Source organism: Cyanistes caeruleus, chromosome 7 (assembly GCF_971803275.1).
Source record: "Cyanistes caeruleus chromosome 7, bCyaCae1.hap1.1, whole genome shotgun sequence".
Classification (NCBI taxonomy): domain Eukaryota; kingdom Metazoa; phylum Chordata; class Aves; order Passeriformes; family Paridae; genus Cyanistes; species Cyanistes caeruleus.
Window position 1 is genome coordinate 11,129,069 of NC_141707.1, and position 16,371 is coordinate 11,145,439.

Consider the following 16,371-nt stretch of genomic DNA (forward strand, 5'->3'; position numbering starts at 1 on the left):
AGTTCTGTTCTTTAAGAAGCACATACGCAAAGCCGTGAGTAAATACTAATAAAACCTGGCAAAATGTCACCGAAGACAGAATATTCCAAAGGCGATGTTTTCAAAATCCTTTGACACTTAATTAAAAGATCATATGGACTTGCAAAAGCTGTGTGGATCAGGGCCCAGGAGAAGTCAGTTCTTGACTTGAGTTTCCAGTGTCTTTTGCTCTTTTGCATCAAGCAGGAGCTTCTTCCAAAAATAATTTCCTGAAGGCAAATGACCTCTTATAGCACTTATTACTTGGGGTATAATGTTCGAAGCAGGAGTGACCCTTAAATTAGTTGAGGAACACATATGAAACTTGCAACTTCTAATAATAGTGAGGCAGGTCTTCCATATGTTGTTATAAATTTCAGTCCAAGATGATTAACGTGGTTCACAGGCTACTCTTGTAAGATGATAGAAGAGATATTTTTGCTGCCTCTCCTGAGAGGGCTAGTGTTTCAAATTATTTCCAAACAAGCTTCTTCCAAGTGAGAGATGGTTCTCATTTTTTTGTCACCTTAATAAAAAGGTGATGAACACTCTCTTCTTAACTGTGCCCTTATATGCACATCAAACAAATATTATGACAGTATGATGTGATAACAGCGTGTATGTGCTATCCATGAAATTATGTTATATTCATAAATACAAGTCATTAATTTATTGTGCCTGTCATTATGTTTGGAATAGAAAGCTTGTATTGTAAGCCTGCAGGGAATCTCAGAAGTTAATTCAACAGCTACATCTTCATTCAAAGTTATTTTTAGTTATAGCAGGTCTCTATCTAGTATATTTTACATCAATTCTGTCCAAAGACTTCAGAAGAAAAAAAAAATCTTATTAACTCCTTTATTAATTAAAATCAAGGCAATAGTAAATTGGGTAGGAAATTGTTTATGGCCATAAACAAGATGGAGTGGCCTAGGATATTATTATTTTTTTTTTAATAGAAAAAGGTGACTGATGAAGCTCAAAGGATCATATTTGGTTATTTATTTATTTGCATGTTATTTATTTATTTACTGGTGCTATGTGATGCTGTTCCTAGATGAGATACATAAAAACTCTAAATATTCTTGTCTTGCTGAAACTATTCATCCTGATTCATCCTATCTGATTCAGAAGAACTGAGGCTTGAAATGCCTGTCTGTCTGTGGATGCTGTTGACGCTGGCTGAAAAGAATTTGTCAGACTGGGTGTTTGTGAGCTGTTAGCTGTGCCACTGAACAACTCCTTTAGTTCACTAAATTCTGGCTTGTTTTGAAGCTAAGTGACACAAGTTTTGCTGTGGAAACTGCATCCAGTTGTTGGCCTCTCATCACAGAGACTGTGTTTGAGTAAAGTTTTCCAGCTAGTAAGAGGTCATGCCACATACAAGCGGGATCTTGAACTTCGAACTGCGTGAGATGAACAATCTTTAATTCAATCATCAAAAAGCAGACTTTTGACTTGAAGGAAAGGGGAAGAAGGGGCTGCCAGAAAGAGAGTGAGAAATTATTCAAGTTGGTATTAAGCTATAGGGTTGTTGGCAGATCACCTGGGATCAAATGGCCTTCTTGGGGTTTTTTAGTCCATTTGTCTCTCAGATATTATATTGCTTTCCTATATTAATTTCTTTATTAAAACATAAGTATATAATCAAACTGAAACCCCCCCCATGGCATTTTCTAGTTTTATGAGCTACTGGATCAGAGATGATTAGGGTACAAAACTCTCTGCATGTGTGTGTGTGTATGTCTGTGCATATCTGTCCTCGTTAAAACTCAGGGCCACATCCCAAACCGATGGGATACAGGATGTCTGCACCCTGAAACAGCCAGAGGCTGATCCAGAGACATTTAATTCTCATAATACTCATGACATTTTTCTCATGTGCATTTCTGCTTGGGTAACAAAACCAGGCATCAGTTCATGCTGCCTGAGGTATGCTGTTCTGTAAGCCCGACCTGGCTGGAAGATGGATGGAGATTTGAGCTTCCACCATTAAATTCCAGCCCCCACCATTAAACTTCCACAGATAAATTTTGTAGCCTTGGTGGTTTTTGGCAGGCATCTAAAAACAAGATTTTGCCTTTAGATCCAAGTTTTCTTCCAGCCTAAACCCTATTTGTCTTTGCCTAAGCCAGTGCTTAAACATCACTTCTCAGGTCATACTGTCAGTGTACTTCTGGATGTTAATTTTTGCTGTAGGTCTGACCTGCCCCTAGCTCCAGCCCTGGCTTAGCTCAGCAGCCTCTGCCAGTCCCAAACCTATAGGTGCACCCCCCATCTGTCAAAGGTGAACACTATATCTCAATCAACACTAAAACAGAGGTATTAATCCTGCTGTTATTCTGTCCCACAGCTTATTCCACAAGCCCTTTACTATTCAAATCATGCCTTCTCAATTTTTAGATCATTCTAGCAGTAGATGATCTTAAGCTTCAATGGCTTGTTTAGAATGATGCATGTTAACAGATCAAATACTTTGAGTCTTTTTATTCATAAAAACTTTTTTACATGCACTCAAGATTAGCTTTTCTTCAAAGCCCTGCCTTAATGAAGGAAATGTGTAGCAATTTTATGCCATCTAACTTTAAATTCCAACTGAAATATTCTTTCTACTCCTATATTTAAGGTAGGAATGGATATCATAAAATTATCAAGAAATTGGGAAAAACGAGACTTGAAGCAGAACTCTGGTCCAAAAAGGCTCCTGAAATGTTGAATCTCTGAGCACAGAGTAACTGTTACATACACCATCCATAATTACCATTATTTCAGCAGAGTTGTTCTACTTGCTTATGATGTTCTCAAGACAGTTGCATCCTCCCAGATAAATTATTTTTGCCTTGTTAAAAGTTGGGGGTTTTTTTCCTCTTGAAATCAAATTGCAGAGTTATGTGTATAGGCATCTACCTATAGCATGAATGAAATTTGTTATTTTCTTCTTTCCCGTTATGTGGTTATAGGTAATATTTTTAGTTATGACCTCCAAAAACTATTATTACATCTATTTGATCTATGTAATGTCATAAATTTCCCTGTGTACAAGAGTTCTGATTTGAAGACAATGCAGCTGAAAAACCTCGTGGTAGAGTGGAAAGGATATTTAATGGTAACTCAGATAAGATAATTAGGTCATTTGGGTTTTGAATAATGTCTAGAGCTATCAAAATATTTATTATGTGAGGTAATCATGATGACATTGTTGGTAAATGAGACTCTTCTGAAAATTAATTTCAAATTTATCTTCTCATTTCAGCGACAGTTGAAGTAGTTTTGTGACTTTATAAAGGAATTTATTTGCCATTTGTACTGCAAAAGGTGATGTTGGTGTATGAGAAAAAGTACAGAGGGCTTGATCTCAGCCAGTGAGGCAATTTAGGGAAATTGAAGTTTTCAGCAGCAGCAATAGCTCAGATTCAGTCACCCATAAATCTCCCTGAGGGATGCAATTCCCCAGCATCTGTATCCTTCAGTCCCCTGTCTCTGCTTTAATGTATCCTCCAAGGGAGTCACTACCCCAGCTTCTTTCCAAGGCATCTTCTGGCTCATTTCCTCTGGCTCATTTGAAAATCCATTTGCCCTGTGCTCAAAGGGAGCCAGTTTTATTGCCCACCTCCTTGCACACTGACCAGTTCTGCACAGCAGGGACAGTCTTTGGTGGTCTCTGCATTGGCTGCCTGTGATATCCCTGATAGTCAGGGGGGATGCATGCCTGCCCTCGAGGAACATTGAGAGAGGTGGGCCAGGCTCTTAAAGCAGCAAAAGCCATCACCACTGCTCTCATGACAGCAAGAGTTCACCCTTTCACATGTTTGTACTGCTTAATCTTTCAAGGTGGAGAAACTGGTCTGACAGAGAAAGGTGGATTTGAGACTTACTGTAGGTACCAGGAAAACCTGCATTTCACAGGCATTCATCATCTTTAGCCTTGTCCCTAAGGCACATGAAGAACTAGTTCTTAGGGGCAGGATGCCTTACTCTGAACAAAGCTGGGATAAAACAATGTGGTGGGTTAAGCTCAGTTAACAGCCAGACACCCACCTGGCTGCTCATGCCCTCCCCTCTCCTCCTGGATCTGAAGAAAGGAGGAGGAAGGAAAGACTTATGGGTGGACATAAAGATAGGCAGGTGCAGCCAACGCGAGGTGTGAAAGCAAAGCAGAGGAGGAGGAAAAGGGAGGAGTTGTTTCTCATAATAATGTGGATCCCAATGTGAAAATTTGAAGGTACAGACGTGGGTTCAACATTCTTCTGAAACACATGACTTCCCTACATTAAGTACATTAATGTCCACAGATGGCAGAAAATTGAGAGGAGCAGGGTTTTAGTGTGTCACTGTTCTGCTGAGCCTCAACCTCGCCGTGATGCAGTGATGTCTGCCTTTATCTCTGCTGGGAGGCAATTCCATATTTAATAATTAATTTTAGTATCTTTTTGGAGCGGAAACACCGACAGTGATTTTTATTTTGGAGAAGGAAATGCTATGGCAAGATTGGGCCTTAAGTTTTTATTTCTCTGTATTGTTTCCTTTTATATGGCAATTTTTGTACAGCTACTGCTTTGCTCCTGCCCTCAGCGCTCTTTGTTTTAGGCATGCCAGCAACCATATTTCAGTGTGATTCTTGCTTTTTTTCCAGCTCATATCTGACTGTCACAAAGCTGTCATTTTCAGTGTAGAAAGAAGATGGCTTTGTTTGCAGTTCCATGTCTCAGGGAAGCCTGATCTGGTGTTGTATTGCAGTGCACATCCCAAAGTTTGAGTTTATTCTAAGAGACATCTAAATGCAAAACATTTACCCACTTTTTCTCTGTCCGGCTTCTCAGCTGACTGTAATTCTGGTGGGTGGCTTTTCAGTCACAAATCTCTTTTGATCCTCTTTTCAATATTCTAATGTCTCATGTTTGGTTAATCCTCTTGCTGTGCTGCTGCCTGGGTTTTCCAGGGCTGCAGTTTGCATGTCTGCCTAGGCTTCATGCCTTAGTGCTGTTAGGTACTGATAAAAAATTAAGTAAAAGAGGACTTGCATATAAATTAGGAATATTTCTGTGGCTGGTATACTGCCTTATTTGAAAAAAAATGTGAATAAGATTTGGTATTTATTATACCTACTTATGTTTTCCAGCCCTGCACACGGGGTAAGGATGATCTCTGCTCACCAGGAGGGAAGGGACTGAGTGCACAAACCGCACCAGGGCTGCTGCTGGGCCCTGGGAGACAGGAGCCACGTGTGTCCACGCTGCCTTTCATCGCCAGTGTATGCTCAGACTCACTGCTGACCTCCTGCCAGACACAGTCTTCAGTTTCATAAATAGACTGAAAAAAAAGCTTTCACTGCCTCTTCCCCAGACTGAGCTCCTGGGGGAGTTTATTGCTGCTGTTTCTGTTTTCCTCCATGATGAATGTGCAGTGCTGCTGTGGCGACTTAGCACCAGGTTTCTGCGGACACCACGGAAGGAGCCATCGTGCAGGAAGGTTTCTTAGGGAAAAACAACCCTAGTTATTGCTAGGCCCTCGAGATCAGCCCCAGACCCGAGGCCAATGTGCACAGGGGACAGGCACTCTTCTGTCAGGGCAGAGCCCAGGTCGAGGCTCACTGCCAGCGAATATTCCTTAGCTGAAATGGTCAATCTCCCCCTGCTGGAAGATATTACACTGTTCTGGAAAACTCATCTCGAGTGAGAATTAATACTCAATTTCTTGTCCGCTTCTGAATTCCTTGGGTGTCTTTGTTCTGTGGTTACTCAGAGACACTGACCTCACTGCCCTTGGGGGGAGTTTGGAGAGTCCCAGGGAGTCAACACCACTGTCCATTCCAGGACACAAAACCTGGAAAGCCCCAAGAGCAAAAATTCCATTTTAAAGATTCCTAAAATTGCCCAAATAGATTTCCATTACAAACTTTCTAATAATTTCTGGATTAATGACACAAATTGAAACAAAAGCATCTAACAACTATTGTGTTCATTTGGATAAACGTTTGTGCTGTGTAGAAACATGCCATTTATTTTACCTCTCTTCTTGATTATCTTAGAAGTTTCCCAGCTTAAATAATTCTTTTATTCTGGTTTCTTCTTTTTTACTTTAAGTATAGCTTGTTCTGTGGGAGAAAAAAATACCCAAGTATTCCATCTCTTTTTATTTAGCAGAGCGCCTTTATAGTGTAACTTTATCATAATTATCTTCTTAGCCCATTTTTAAGCATCTAGACAAATTCCAAACAGGTAATGTTGGGGGTTTTTTCCTAGAAAATTTTTCAAATATGGTGACTTAAGCAGTTCTAAATATCTTTGCACAGGTGTTGCTGACTGGATGAAATGAATTTCTGCAACTCAGCCCCTATCCAATGAAGAACTGCAGGACGCACTGAAGTGTAAACACATGAGTGAAAGTGAGCATGTTCTTCAAGTTGTGCTGCTAAATGAGATATTTCATCTTTTTTTAAAAAATAAATCCCAAGTCCTTCCCTAAATGTGCCATTGTGATAATCACAAAGTGCTAGGGTTTCTTTAATGTGTGCACAGTTCAGTGCACACACTGATTTTGTGTTTTTCCTTTGAGTTATAGCAGTATATGCACATCCTGCTAACACCAAAAGAAATAAAACTAATAGCAATGGGTTCAACCTATTTTAAATATTCAAGGTCTCCTCCTTCAAGAAAGTGGAATTCGACTTTACAGCTATATTCTATTATATTTTAACTTAAATGTAAAAGCTGTCAAACCATTTTTTGAGAGCAGGAGGATGGGACATTCCAAAAATACTCATGATCTAGAAATCGATGTTGTGCCCTGAGGTTTGGAGCAGTCATGCAATCCCCACTGTCATGTACTTTTGGTAGTAACAGAGTTGAAAACTAGGGCAGCACTGAGGTACTGCCATGGCATGTGCTTGGGCATCCTGCAATCATATTTGTCCTCACTTTAAATCAACCTGGTTGCAAACATCAAGGAAATATTTTAAGAAAATAAAAGCTCTGAGGAAAGGCTTCGGTAAATCTCGGTTGTGCGTAGAACAGCGAGAGCAGCTGAGACCGGTGTATAATGAAAGAAGAATTAGGTAAAGAAAAAAGAAAAATTCGTAGCTGAGGAAAAGAGCACCTTTCCCATGTACAAAGTTTTTGAAAATAGAGCCTTTATTTAGATGGTGGCTCCTTACTCTAAAACCCTGTGTTGCAGTGATCTCCTTTGCATCATGGTTTTTGATTTTAAAACTCTACCAAAGTACTTACTAGAAGGTCTTCACAGAATATCAGGTACAACTTCAAGGCTTTTGGATTATTAGGAGGTTTTAGTCAATAGCAAAAATCTTAATGGCTTTCTAGCTCTTTGAACTCCATACTGATTCTTCTCAGACTGCACAATGTTTTCCAACCCGTACAGTTAGTGGATTTCTGCACGTATAAATAGATTTTGTAAAGTCACCACGTGGCTGTGGGCATGCTGGGGGGAGCTCCTGGGGCAGACAGTGCTTTTCATAGCTTCCCTTTAACTCTTCAGCTGAATTAGAAATATGTGCCTTAGTGAGGCTCTCCCTAATGCCAGTGTCTGTTTGTATAGTTAAAAACATGAATTAAGAAACAGAGCAAGTGTTTCAGCCAATGACCTCTGACTAGGGATTGAATTGGTGGTTGGATTTGGATAAATCCATGGAGTGTTGTAGCCCTTTTTTGAATGCCACATCGTTTATCAGTGGTTTCTTAAATGAACTTAAGCACTGCTTGGGAAAAATGATTGTGTTTTCTCTGCTTTCTGTTGGAATGGCAGGGAGAATCTGAACCAGCATCTGTGGTGAGCAGCACTGATAGACTGACCATCCAAGCAGCACCTTGGCAAAACCAGAGCATGTGCTACTGCTGCCACCTGAGCCAACCACACAGCTCAGGTCAGAAGATGTGGAAGAAAGCTGGGGTTACTGGAAATTGGGCACAACTTACAGGTGAAATAGGAGGGAGCTGAGGCAGAAGAGGATATAAGTCCAGAAATTAAAGTGGGGTATTGTGGGCCTGTGGGACAGAGAAGAGGAATTGAAGGCTTGGAGAGGGGTCCACAGATGTGGAGGAACTGTGAAGGGTAGCAAGGGCAGGAACTGTGAAATTGTATCAGAGGGAGGCAGAAAACAGATTTAATTTATTCTGTTACCCTTGGACAAACTCTTTAAAACTTTGCCATCTGGTGCAGAGGTTGTAAAGTGACAAATATTAACACAAAAGAAGTAGATTAGCAGTTTCTTACCTAAGCTCCTCTGAAGATTCATCAGAGCTGAACTATTCAGTCTAGGTACCATTCCAGCAGTTCCAATGCTAACACCATTCCCTGCCTTCTGTGGTTCAGTCTGCACCGGTTTCACCCATTTCACATCACTCTGGGGTGAACAGCTACACACAGAGCAGGGCTTGCTCTAAGAATTTAGAGGCTTTGGGCTATATTTAGGAAGAACTAGCAAACTCCAATAAACAAATAACTAGTAAAAATAGCTGATAAAATAAATGCCAGGTCTTATGACAACAAAAAGTAAAACCTGCTTTAAAACAATTTATTCTGGAGGGAGACTGCCTTCCTTATCCCTGCAGGAAAATGCTTTCAGCCACTGAAATTCAGGAGAGGGGTGCAAGAGGCAGCATTATCTGGCAAGGTGAGTTGCAGAAAAGGCTTTGATGCCTGTGCCCTCCCAAGCCAGTCTGTGCCCAACAAGGTTTCCTGCACCCTGGCAGGGCAGGGGACCTTGAAGCCCCATAGCCCCACTCCCTGGGCAACTGCTGCACCTCTGAGGCCTTCATGCTGGGGGCTGGGGCACCTCAGATTTGGGTATTGTGGTTTTCAACGTCACAGCACCCATGTCTGGCCCCAACCTTGCACACTGAAATGCTTTACAAGCTAAATATTTCATCAACTGCCTGGCCTGTGCCTGGCTGTAGTCATTTCAAATGGATGCTCTGCATTTAAAAACACTGCCTGCTTTCCCTCAGCCCAACATAATCAGCTGTCTTGCAAACTCCACAGCTAATAAAATATTAAATCCGTTTTAGCACCCAGAAATAAATACGGGCTCGAGGTTCTCATCACATGTATCTCCCTCTCCTTAGGTCCCTGTCCCTGCCACATCCCACAGAGGTGCTGCTGCTCAGGACAAGTCTTGTTGTTGGGTGGTGGCACAGGAGAAGAGCAGTGCCCCAGGACCCCAGAGTATTATCTATTGGGATGCAGTGAAGTGATCCAGTCAGGCACCAGCTGTGCTTGCAGCCTGTGGAATGTCTGCCCCGTGGCTCCAAGTTGCTCAATGGGAGCTGCATTCATTTAAAAGCTGAAGATAAAAGTAGAAACTTGCATTAGAAACCAGGCTAGAATAATAAAGAGCACAGTAGCCGTAAGCCTTATACAAGGATATTTAAAATTTGTTACAAAATCTTGTTTAAAAACAGGATATGGTTTAAAAATCACTGTTGTAGTAATACCGCTGTGTTAATGCAAGGTGACCTTGCCTTTCCAGGACTTCATCTTGTTTTAATTCTCTGGGCTAGGAGTTTATTTGATTTTCTCCTCCAGCCACCTTCAGGTGAGCTAAAGTGGTAATAAAACATCTGCACAAAATCTGTCCAGGTCAGCAGGTCCCAAGTCAAAGCTCCTTGAAATCAGAGGGCACAGTGTCACCAGCCTTAACAGGTTTTGGGTCGAGCTCCTCAGACCTGCCCTTGCAAACACTTGCAGCACATGCTGAGTGCCCAAGGGGCTTAATCCTGGTTGGGGAACTTGTCACTTAAAAATGACACATGTGAGGAGCTGGAGCTGCCGAGGACGTGAGGTTGTCTGCTCTGGGAACTGCTGCTAAGGGTCGAGCTTTGGTCTCCTGTTGCACCCCAGCCCCAGAAACTCTGCCTTTGGTCTCCAAGGGAGATGGTTCCCATTAGAGCTGGGTGAAATGACGCAGCAAACGCAGTGTGTACAAACCCCGTGCACAGCACTTGGCAGCACAGTGTTTTCTCTGGGCCCCAGGGGCAGTAATTAGTAAAATAATGTGGGGTTTTTAATTCACAGGTGGACTGTTTGCAAGTAATGAGTGTAATATTGTGTGGTGGTTTTGGGTGGTCACAGCAGCTGTAGCACCAGTCCTTTCATACAAGGAACTGCTGGATTTTGTTGTTGGATGTGTACAGGGGTGGCTGCCTGCTCCCTGTCTCCCAGCTTTCCAGGCTAGGGAGGGTTTCCCAGCCACTGGAGAGAAGAGGAATGTTGTTATTTTTCTGTACCTGCCCATCCCCTGGCTCTCCCTGCACTGCACAGCCCCTCCAGGAGTGCAAGGGGTAATCTGTGACCAGCAGCTGCAGTTACAGTAGTGTTTCTCCTGACTAAGGTTACCAGTGTAGTATTTTCTTTGGCTTTGAAAACACTGCAAGAAATTCCTTGGCAAGCCAATGACTGACTGGAAATGTGTTAGAAACTTGCTTGACAATTGGAGACCTGCTTGGCAATAATCTTTGAGGTACTGCAGCGTGTCCAGGAACAGGCAACTGAGCTGGGTGAAGGGGATAGGGAGTCAATCATGTGAGGAGGGGCTGAGGAAGCTGGGGGTGTTTAGTCTGGAGAAAAGGAGGCTCAGGGGAGACATTATTGCTCCTTAGAACTACTTGAAAGGAGGGTGCAGTGAGATGGGTTGGTCTCTTCTCCCAAGTAACAGCAATAGATCCAGAGGAAATGGCCTCAGGTTGTGCCAAGTGAGGTTTAGGTTGGATATTTGAAAAAATTCCTTCATCAAAGGGGTGGCCAAGCATTGTAACAATCTGCCCAGGGCAGTGACAGAGTCACCATCCCTGGAGGTATTTAAAAGCTGTGTAGTTGTGCCACTAAGGGATGTGTTTTAGTGGTGGACTTGGCAGTGCCAGGTTACCAATTGGACTTGATGATCTTGTAGGTCCTTTCCAATCTAAATGATTCTCTGATTCTATAAAACCTGCCTAAATAGATAGGAGACTTAGCCAGAGCTCAGCACAGGCACTGAAAGCAGGTGCTGACTCCAGTGAGGGGCACAAGCATAGTGCCCAGCCCTGCAGCACCCCTGGCTTTCAGCCTGTTGCTGTAGGACAAGCCAGGGCCAGCATGAGCCTTGTGTCCCCAGGCCTGTCACCATCAGGGCCAGGAGGCTCCTGCAAGTCCTGGGGTGCTGTTTGCCAGCCCCAGCCAGGCATGAGCTCCGTGACAGCCTCCCAGAGGTGATGCCCAGGTGTGCTCATGTGTATTGTACAGTAGCTTGGGTGTCAAGAACTCCCCAAAAGCAGGAATGCTTTACCCAGGGTGTCTGTTTGCAGCCTCTCTTATGAAATAGTTTTCAGTTTTAGCATAACTTTTATTTTTGAAAAATTGAAAATGTTATTTTAGTTTGCTCAGCTCCTTCATTCTGGAAGCTTTCTTTTGGAATGGGGGTGTTCCCTAAAAAAGCATTGGTATGATTAATAGTTCTTCTCTGTGGTTGTACATGATTTGATGCTGCCTGGCAGGATAAAATCAGAGAAGCATCACCCAGGCCTCTCCCCCAGACTTTTCCACTGTTCTCTTTGCTTTAATGCTCACCAGTCCTTGTGTGCTCCCCATGTTCTGGCACCTCAGTGCTGTCCCAGAGCTGAGTGGAACACACAATGCTGATGGTCCTAAGCTTTTATATGGCAACTCTATCCTCTGAACATGCTTTTCCACGTGTCACAAAATCACAGCATTGTTAGGGTTGTTGGAAGGGGACTCTGGAGATCATCCAGCCCACTGCTCCTGCCAAGATGGGGTCACCTGAAGCAGGTGGCACAGGAACATTGGTTTGGAATGTCTCTAGAGAGGGAGACTCCACAACCTCACTGGGCAACAACTGTTCCAGTGCTCTGTCACCCTCAATATAGTTCTTCCTCATGCTGAGGTGGAACTTGCTGTGTTTGTGGCCATTGCTCCTCATCCTGTCACTGGGCACCACTGAAAAGAATCTGGCACCATCCTCTTGGCACCTGCCTTTGAGATATAAAATTTATAACTAATGATGAGATCCCCTCTCAGTCTTCTCTACTCCAGGCTAAACAGGCCCGGCTCCCGCAGTCTCTCCTTGTCAGAGAGTGCTCCAGATTCCTCAACATCTTTGTGACCTCTGCTGGACCCTCTCCAGGAGCTCCTGGTGTATCGAGGAGCCCAGACCCGGACACAGCCCTCCAGATGTGCCTCACTAGGGCCGGGTAGAGGGGGAGGAGGATTTAAAGGACGAGAAGCCAATAAGAGGCGGCTTTCCTGCCGGGGTGATTTTTTCCCCTTTTTCCCTTATTTTAAGCGGCAGGGCCGGTGCCGGCTCGGCGGCCCCGCTGCCCCCGGGCGGGGCAGGAGCGCCGTGGCCGGTGGCGCACGGGGGATGCGGGGCGGGCTCAGGTGCCGCCGGGGGGGGACAGGTCGGGGCCGCGGCGCCGCTCCGGGCTCGGCGGCGCTCCCGCCCCCCGGCCCCGCCCGGCCCCGCCGCCACCGCCCCGGGGAGGGCGGGGAGCGCCCGGCGGAGCGGCGGGAGCGGCGGCGGGCGCGGGGGCCCTCCCGGCGCTACCTGTGCGAGCGCCGCGGGGCCGGGCGGGGGCCGGGAGGCGCTCCCAGCATGGACTTTGACGGTGGGTTTGCGTCTTTGCCGTTCAGGAGCCCGGAGGAGGCGGCGGCGTCGGTGGGACGAGGGCCGGATCCCGCGGGCACCGCCGGAGGAAGGGGCAGCCCGGCGGCCGGGGACCGTGCGCGGCGGGGCCACGCTTCCAGCATGCTGCTCGCACGGACACCGCCCCGCCGCGCCGGTATGTGCCCGGCTCCATCGCCCCGAGCCGCGCCGGGGCCGGGAGGGAGGGAGGGAGGGAGGGAGGGAGGGAGGGCGGATGCGCGGCCGCACCCGCGGGGCGAGCCCGGCCGCGGGCAGCGCTGGCCCTCGGCCGCCTCGGGCTCACGGCGTGCGGGGGAGCGGGGAGAGCCGAGCTTTGAGGTGGGGTTTCTCAGGACAGGCGGCGGTGCTGCTTTACTCCTCCCATCGTCTCGCAGCGAGGTTGCCGGCCACGGACTCCTCCGAACTGAGCAAAGCGGAGGTGCCGCTCCCGCTGGGCACCCTGAGGAAAGGTGCTGCTGCGGACGGCAGTGAGAGTGGTGCGGAGTGGGAAGGTAAACGGCGTGGCTGGTTCTCTCCAGGCGGTGTTCCTGCTGTGGGGAAGACGTGAGGCTGCTGTATTTGCCGGCCGAGGTGATGTGAGGGTCTGTCAGTCCCTGCTTTGCCATGAGTACCTTCCCAGGCTTCCACACTGACCCTTATACGGAGCAGGTTACTTTCGTCTGGCATGTTACAAAGTACAAATTGAATAATGTAAGACTCGTCGTGGCAAAAATTGTTAAAGATTTAGAAATATTTTATGCTTTCTCATAGTTCAGTAAGTAGCAGTCCAAATTAGGTTTCTAAATACAATAATTTTTAAAAAAGGAAAAATGCGGGGATTTATCCTGTAGCCTTAACAAAGTGGCATTTTTAACCTTCAAATACATACAAATTATTTTTCTTCTGAACATCACGTTCTGCTGAGAACATTCTTGCTTTAAAATCACCTCGGTTCGTACAAGTTGCCCAAGCGCTTGGGCAGAGGCTGGGGACGCTGGTGTCCCTGGGGACAGGGTGTTTCCGTGGGCAGGCTCCTGGGGGACAGAGCTGGCAGCGGTGCCGGGCTGTGCGGGCACGGCTGCCTCGCCTGGCTGCCGGCCTTCCCGCTTCCCAGGCGCGAAGGCGGCAACTGCTGCAAGTAGGAGCTGGCACGTTGGGAGTGATGGAATTCAAGGAAACAAATACCGGGGGAGAGCTGTGAGACAGTGATTTTTAAGGCTGACATAGATCTTTGTTGCAATTCGGGGCAGCTTTTGTACAGTTGGAGCATCTGGTTGTTAACTCCTCACTTTGTCCCCTTACTCCTCAGTTTGTGGAGTAAGGAATCACATAGTTGTGATTTTAAAATGCGGGGCTGTGTTTTCCTGTGCCTTCCTATGCGAGATGTGGGAAAATGGCTTTTCTGGTGCATTCCTCATTCCCTTTTTATAATTGGCTTCTGGAGATTAAAGAACAGAATGGGGTTGTGTGCTGCTTTTATTGTGCTCCTCTGCGGTCAGTCTTGGGCAGATCTTGACCATCTCCTTCCTTCTGACTTTCATTTGTGTTAATCCAGTGGAGCCTTTGGCTTCCTGAGGGCGTCACAAAGCCAGGCAGTGTCCCTCATTCATACCTTATGCTCTGCAGCTCCATATGTTCGTAGTTGAATCTTGTGACAGCCACTACAATAAAACCCGACCCTGTCAGCCTGAGACACCGATCCGCTGTTTTAGCTGCTGCTGCTCCTCAGTTCCTGCTGGCAGGATCCCCAGGCTGGGCAGCAGCCAGCAATAGCTGCAGGAGGGGCTTTTCTTGCTCGTAAAGATTTGTGCATCCCTTTTCATTGTCTGCAGCTCTGTCTCTGCCTGGCACCTGTGGAGGACAGTAATGCACCTTTACAAAGCTAGGTCCTGAGCCTTAGTCTGAGAGTAAGTATCTTAATGTTTCAATGTATTCCTGAAGAAGATGCTAGTAGGAAGGCTGTAACTCCACAATTGATGGGATGTTGTTGGGATGGAAGTTCTGTGGTATATGTAGGAAAATTCCTGTTTCCACTTTGCTTTGTTCCAGTGTTAAGAGCATTGTAATAACCAAGAGGCTGCTTTGTCCAGGCCCAGTGCTGTGCCTTAGAGCAGTCTAACCTCAGTGTGGGACTTGGCCAGTGTCTCTGACACCTTTGGTGGTGTGCCTTGTGTTTTCCCCTGCCACGGGCATGGTCTTCAGCCCGTGGATTTGTAGCTAGTATGGGTGGGAGGGGCTAATGATGACAAGAGCTGTGGGCTTTGCTGAAAGAAGCGTGGAACCTTTGGTGTTATGCAGGGCAAGGAAACAGCTGTACATAAATATGTCAAAAACTTTATATTTCTGGTATTTTGTTTCTGTTCATTCACCAGTTTTGAACATTATTTTGTATCTGGGGTCTTGGAGAATATTGGATCTCGTTTATCACTATTAGCTTTCCCTTCCAAAGGCATTCCTCCATAGTTCCTGCAGTTGAGTTCCTTAAGTCTTGGCTAAACTTCGTGCAGATGGATTTCTTTAAGTCTTGGCCAGACTTCCTGCTGAGAAGCACTGCATCTTCTTCATGCCCTTTCTTCTACAGCCTCACTCCAAGGCCTTAATTGCTAAGGAAATCCAGTGGTTCATTTTACCCACCTAGAAAGCAGGCTTCCATCAATGGTAGGCATCCTTCTCCTGTTCCTATGCAGGTAGCTGGGTTAATGTTCCCTCTTGTCTATGGTCTGACAGAGTCTGTACTGGTGCATGCTTGTATTCTGAGACACTGGGGGGAAAGCCATCAATACATTGTAAGTATTTCTGTCCAAATTTGGACTAACAGCAGTCTATGTGGCTGTTTGGACAAGCAGCTGAGGTAAAATATGAGTAGAACCTGTAAGAAGTTTCTAGCATCCTGTTCTCCAATGGCCTTCAGGCTTCCCCCTGAGCTGTGTGTGCAGTTCTGGTGAATAAACTGCTGCACAGGAGGGAGGATTTCAGGACAGGCCAACTGGGTACAGTTTTACTTTCATGAAATTAGACAGCTACCAAGCACACAGTGTTCTTTGCTTTTAACAAGACTTCTTTTTCCCGGATGAAGAATAACATTGTGGCTGCTGAGGGCTGTACCTACTGGCATTGCTGTTCTCTGAACTACTGATATTTTCACCCAAAGGTTTCTTGTGGTACTTCATCTTTGTTTGCCACTTCCCAAAGCTTGGGTAAGATTGCTAGAACAGTGCAGAAAGCCCTTTTTTTTGTTCCCTAGCTTCTGTGGTCGTGTGCTTTGGGGAGAGGGCAGACTGTTTCTTGATTTTGTGGGGCTTTTTGCTTTTTTAAAGTCAGTACTGGTTTTAGATTTCCAGAGTTTGTCAGCATAAAAACTCACATCAACACAGCTGTACTGTTTAACAGCAAGAACACGCCACTTGCGCTGTGCATGTAAATCATAAAGTGAAGTAAGAAGAAACATTTTTTTCTCTCTTGTTTTCCCCTCTAGTTTGAAGATTTTCATGTTCCTTAACTGCATTGCTAAACTGCTTGAGAGATGAAATTTGACATGGAAATTGCTTCCATTAAGTAACTCTGTTCTGAGAAAGGAGGTTGTAGGCAGGTGGGGCTCAGTCTTCTGTCAGGTAACAAGCAATTAGATCCAGAGGAAATGACCTCAGGTTATGCCTGAGGGGGCATAGGATAGGTTGGATAATAGCAAAGATTCTTCACTGAAAGGGTGGTCATGATTGGAA